General features: G+C 53.5%; 1 non-coding gene across 1 annotated transcript in view; it reads right to left on the reverse strand.

Annotated features, from left to right (window-relative positions):
* LOC124608807 overlaps positions 1 to 1171 on the reverse strand; it is a 1910-nt gene extending 739 nt beyond the window's left edge. Inside the window, exon 1 of the ribosomal RNA XR_006979371.1 lies at positions 1 to 1171. This exon is cut by the window's left edge and continues 739 nt beyond it. This is a non-coding gene — a ribosomal RNA (small subunit ribosomal RNA).
* Positions 1172 to 5000: the final 3829 nt, after the last annotated feature.

Consider the following 5000-nt stretch of genomic DNA (forward strand, 5'->3'; position numbering starts at 1 on the left):
CGCCGAGTCATCGGAGGAACTGCGGCGGATCGCTGGCTGGCATCGTTTATGGTTAGAACTAGGGCGGTATCTGATCGCCTTCGAACCTCTAACTTTCGTTCTTGATTAATGAAAACATACTTGGCAAATGCTTTCGCTTCTGTTCGTCTTGCGACGATCCAAGAATTTCACCTCTAACGTCGCAATACGAATGCCCCCGCCTGTCCCTATTAATCATTACCTCGGGTTCCGAAAACCAACAAAATAGAACCGAGGTCCTATTCCATTATTCCATGCACACAGTATTCAGGCGGGCTTGCCTGCTTTAAGCACTCTAATTTGTTCAAAGTAAACGTGCCGGCCCACCGAGACACTCACTCAAGAGCACCCTGGTAGGATTGCAACGGGGTCCGCCTCGGGACGCACGAGCACGCACGAGGCGCGTCGCACGCCTTCAGCTCGCCCCACCGGCAGGACGTCCCACGATACATGCCAGTTAAACACCGACGGGCGGTGAACCAACAGCGTGGGACACAAATCCAACTACGAGCTTTTTAACCGCAACAACTTTAATATACGCTATTGGAGCTGGAATTACCGCGGCTGCTGGCACCAGACTTGCCCTCCAATAGATACTCGTTAAAGGATTTAAAGTGTACTCATTCCGATTACGGGGCCTCGGATGAGTCCCGTATCGTTATTTTTCGTCACTACCTCCCCGTGCCGGGAGTGGGTAATTTGCGCGCCTGCTGCCTTCCTTGGATGTGGTAGCCGTTTCTCAGGCTCCCTCTCCGGAATCGAACCCTGATTCCCCGTTACCCGTTACAACCATGGTAGGCGCAGAACCTACCATCGACAGTTGATAAGGCAGACATTTGAAAGATGCGTCGCCGGTACGAGGACCGTGCGATCAGCCCAAAGTTATTCAGAGTCACCAAGGCAAACGGACCGGACGAGCCGACCGATTGGTTTTGATCTAATAAAAGCGTCCCTTCCATCTCTGGTCGGGACCCTGTTTGCATGTATTAGCTCTAGAATTACCACAGTTATCCAAGTAACGTGGGTACGATCTAAGGAACCATAACTGATTTAATGAGCCATTCGCGGTTTCACCTTAATGCGGCTTGTACTGAGACATGCATGGCTTAATCTTTGAGACAAGCATATGACTACTGGCAGGATCAACCAGGGAGCTGCGTCAACTAGAGCTGAGCAGCCGGCCGCCCGGGAGTGTGTCCCGGGGGCCCGCGCGAACACGCAAGCGTCCGCTCAATTATTCTGCAAACAGGAGGAGGCTGAGCTCCCCTGCACAATACACCTCGAAACCCTCTCAGGTCCCGGCGGCGCGCAGCGCCGTCCTAAGTACTTGGTCGGGTTCGAGAGTGGCGCAATCGCCCGGAGTTTGGCGAGTAGACGCTTTAGGTGCGACCACCCGTGCTCCCAACTGAGCTTGCCGCTGCCGACAGAGGCCCGGGAGCGTGCTGTCGTGGCATTGCCGGCGGGAGACAACACGCGCCACCTACGGTGGCCGGCAGCTCCAACGCCAGCGCCACAGAAGGACAAAAGCCCCACTTGGGTGCCGAAGCGAACTCTCCCAGCACAGCGCACGCGCCAACACGTCCGCACAGCTGCGATACAATCCACCTGCGAGAACCGCAGAGGCGACCGAGCAGCAGACGGCGTCGCGGCGCCGAGCGCCGGGCGGCGGCGCATCCTCAGCGCACACAGTCCTCAATCGGACCAGCACACTGCAGATGTCCACCGCGCTTCGCACCGGGCCCGCGAGGACCTACTTTGGCCGCACGGCGCCGCGTGCAGGGTGCGCCGGCGCGCTGCTGCGCCGCCTGCCGCCTCCGTCGGCCGGCGCGCCTGCCACTGGCCGCCCCCACCAGCCGGCTGTAGCGCGTGCGCCCACGCACCGCGCGGCCAGCACGCCGGGAGGCCCCCCCTCACCGGCCGGGGACGGTCCCACCCAGCCACCGCCGCGTATCGCTTCACACCCACATGCCATTCACGTTCGTGGGCATGGTGGGTATCGCTGAAACAACCGGTTGGTAGCTCAACCGATCGTCGCCATCACTGATTCACCTCTAGCGAGAACAACCGCACCACAACGGTTTACCAGTTGTTCATTTGCGTAACGTCACCAGCAAACGTAGACGTCCATCGCCATTTGCAAATTCAACGATTGTTGCATGCCTGTGTCAGGTGTCACGACACACTATGTCTGCCCACATACACGCAACAACATGTGCACGCTTCGCGAACACGTGGAAGGTGGCCCCCGTACGTATGCGATGTCCATTGCGCGAACGACTGTCAACCGGCCTCTGTCGCATGTCGCAGATGTGGAACGCAGTGCACCATGCTATCACGGTGTGTGAGAGGAGACGACTACGTCTGACAACACGCGCCACTACATCAACAGACGGCTCATGCTGATCGCCATCCACGGCATACCATACTGCAATCCAGCTCTTATAGGGAGACGACACGTAGCTGAGTGCACAATATTTGGACCGTATGGTTCGCCGTTGTTGGCGCAGTCGTGGTACGGTCACACATGTACCACGATGTATCATTCAGTACATGAGGACCAATGTGCAGTACAGTGTGTGATTTGGACGTACAACATCAGCGGACAGTTGACACAAGCCGTACCACAACGTAGGCTGTGCTTCGCCATGCGAATGCCAATGAACAACTGCGAAGGGCATTGAGCATGTACGTCCTACTGCCATCCGCATTACAGTGTATAGCTGCAAGGTGTTTCACATGAAGCGATACTCTGGGGACCGGGCAGTGCGAGTAGCAAACTATATTGCGGGGGTTGCAGTTAGGCAACACTACACTAATTTAACGCGTCGTATGACAATTACAGAGCAGGTTAAGGCCCAACGTGTGTTGGGTTAAGGCCCAACGTGTGTTGGGTTAAGGCCCAACGTGTGTTGGGTTAAGGCCCAACGTGTGTTGGGTTAAGGCCCAACGTGTGTTGGGTTAAGGCCCAACGTGTGTTGGGTTAAGGCCCAACGTGTGTTGGGTTAAGGCCCAACGTGTGTTGGGTTAAGGCCCAACGTGTGTTGGGTTAAGGCCCAACGTGTGTTGGGTTAAGGCCCAACGTGTGTTGGGTTAAGGCCCAACGTGTGTTGGGTTAAGGCCCAACGTGTGTTGGGTTAAGGCCCAACGTGTGTTGGGTTAAGGCCCAACGTGTGTTGGGTTAAGGCCCAACGTGTGTTGGGTTAAGGCCCAACGTGTGTTGGGTTAAGGCCCAACGTGTGTTGGGTTAAGGCCCAACGTGTGTTGGGTTAAGCCCAACGTGTGTTGGGTTAAGGCCCAACGTGTGTTGGGTTGAGGCCCAACGTGTGTTGGGTTGAGGCGCAACATAGGTTAGGTTGAGGCGCAACATAGGTTAGGTTAAGGCGCAACATGGGTTAGGTTAAGGCGCAACATGGGTTAGGTTAAGGCGCAACATGGGTTAGGTTAAGGCGCAACATGGGTTAGGTTAAGGCGCAACATGGGTTAGGTTAAGGCGCAACATGGGTTAGGTTAAGGCGCAACATGGGTTAGGTTAAGGCGCAACATGGGTTAGGTTAAGGCGCAACATGGGTTAGGTTAAGGCGCAACATGGGTTAGGTTAAGGCGCAACATGGGTTAGGTTAAGGCGCAACATAGGTTAGGTTAAGGCGCAACATGGGTTAGGTTAAGGCGCAACATGGGTTAGGTTAAGGTACAATATGGGTTAGGTTAAGGTACAATATGGGTTAGGTTAAGGTACAATATGGGTTAGGTTAAGGCGCAACATAGGTTAGGTTAAGGCGCAACATAGGTTAGGTTAAGGCGCAACATAGGTTAGGTTAAGGCGCAACATAGGTTAGGTTAAGGCACAACACGGGTTAGGTTAAGGTACAACACGGGTTAGGTTAAGGTACAACACGGGTTAGGTTAAGGTACAACACGGGTTAGGTTAAGGTACAACACGGGTTAGGTTAAGGTACAACACGGGTTAGGTTAAGGTACAACACGGGTTAGGTTAAGGTACAACACGGGTTAGGTTAAGGCACAACACGGGTTAGGTTAAGGCACAACACGGGTTAGGTTAAGGCACAACACGGGTTAGGTTAAGGCACAACACGGGTTAGGTTAAGGCACAACACGGGTTAGGTTAAGGCACAACACGGGTTAGGTTAAGGCACAATACGGGTTAGGTTAAGGCACAATACGGGTTAGGTTAAGGCACAATACGGGTTAGGTTAAGGCACAATACGGGTTAGGTTAAGGCACAATACGGGTTAGGTTAAGGCACAATACGGGTTAGGTTAAGGCACAATACGGGTTAGGTTAAGGCACAATACGGGTTAGGTTAAGGCACAATACGGGTTAGGTTAAGGCACAATACGGGTTAGGTTAAGGCACAATACGGGTTAGGTTAAGGCACAATACGGGTTAGGTTAAGGTACACATTGTTGTAAGGAAAGGTGTTTTGGGGGGGGGGGCCGGTTTGTTGATTGTGATTATCGTAAGTAAATGACTGCGGCATCATCTGATTTGGCACGTCAGGGTGCACCTTTGGCTCATGACAGGCGGCGCTCTGATTCCATGCTTGTGGCAGACCTGTGTCTTTCATTCCTGCCATTGTTTTTGTGGTGTGACAGGAGGCAGTATTGTGATGTTGGGTGCACCCCTGTGTAGGACATGTGTGGGTGTTGGTGGCTTAGCTGAGCAATGGTGGTTGTCGGAAGGGTGGGATATTCTGTTTTCCGAGTGGACCTCCCGGTCTGGTTATGATAGTGTGGATTGTCTAATGTGGCAGAGAGGATGCACTGGGTGTTGTTCCATGCTGGTGCTTACATATTGTCTGTGTGCCTGTTACAGGCAGAGAGTAGTGCGTGATAAGAGTGTCTGGCTGACGTGTGATTGTGAGCAGAGTCTTTCAGCATGTATACGGACAGTTGTATACATTATCTGTATTCTGATGGCTCTATCTATTACTAATCAGCGCCGTGTATACGTTTAATCCGGTT

Source organism: Schistocerca americana, chromosome 3 (assembly GCF_021461395.2).
Source record: "Schistocerca americana isolate TAMUIC-IGC-003095 chromosome 3, iqSchAmer2.1, whole genome shotgun sequence".
In the NCBI taxonomy this organism is placed as follows: Eukaryota; Metazoa; Arthropoda; class Insecta; order Orthoptera; family Acrididae; genus Schistocerca; species Schistocerca americana.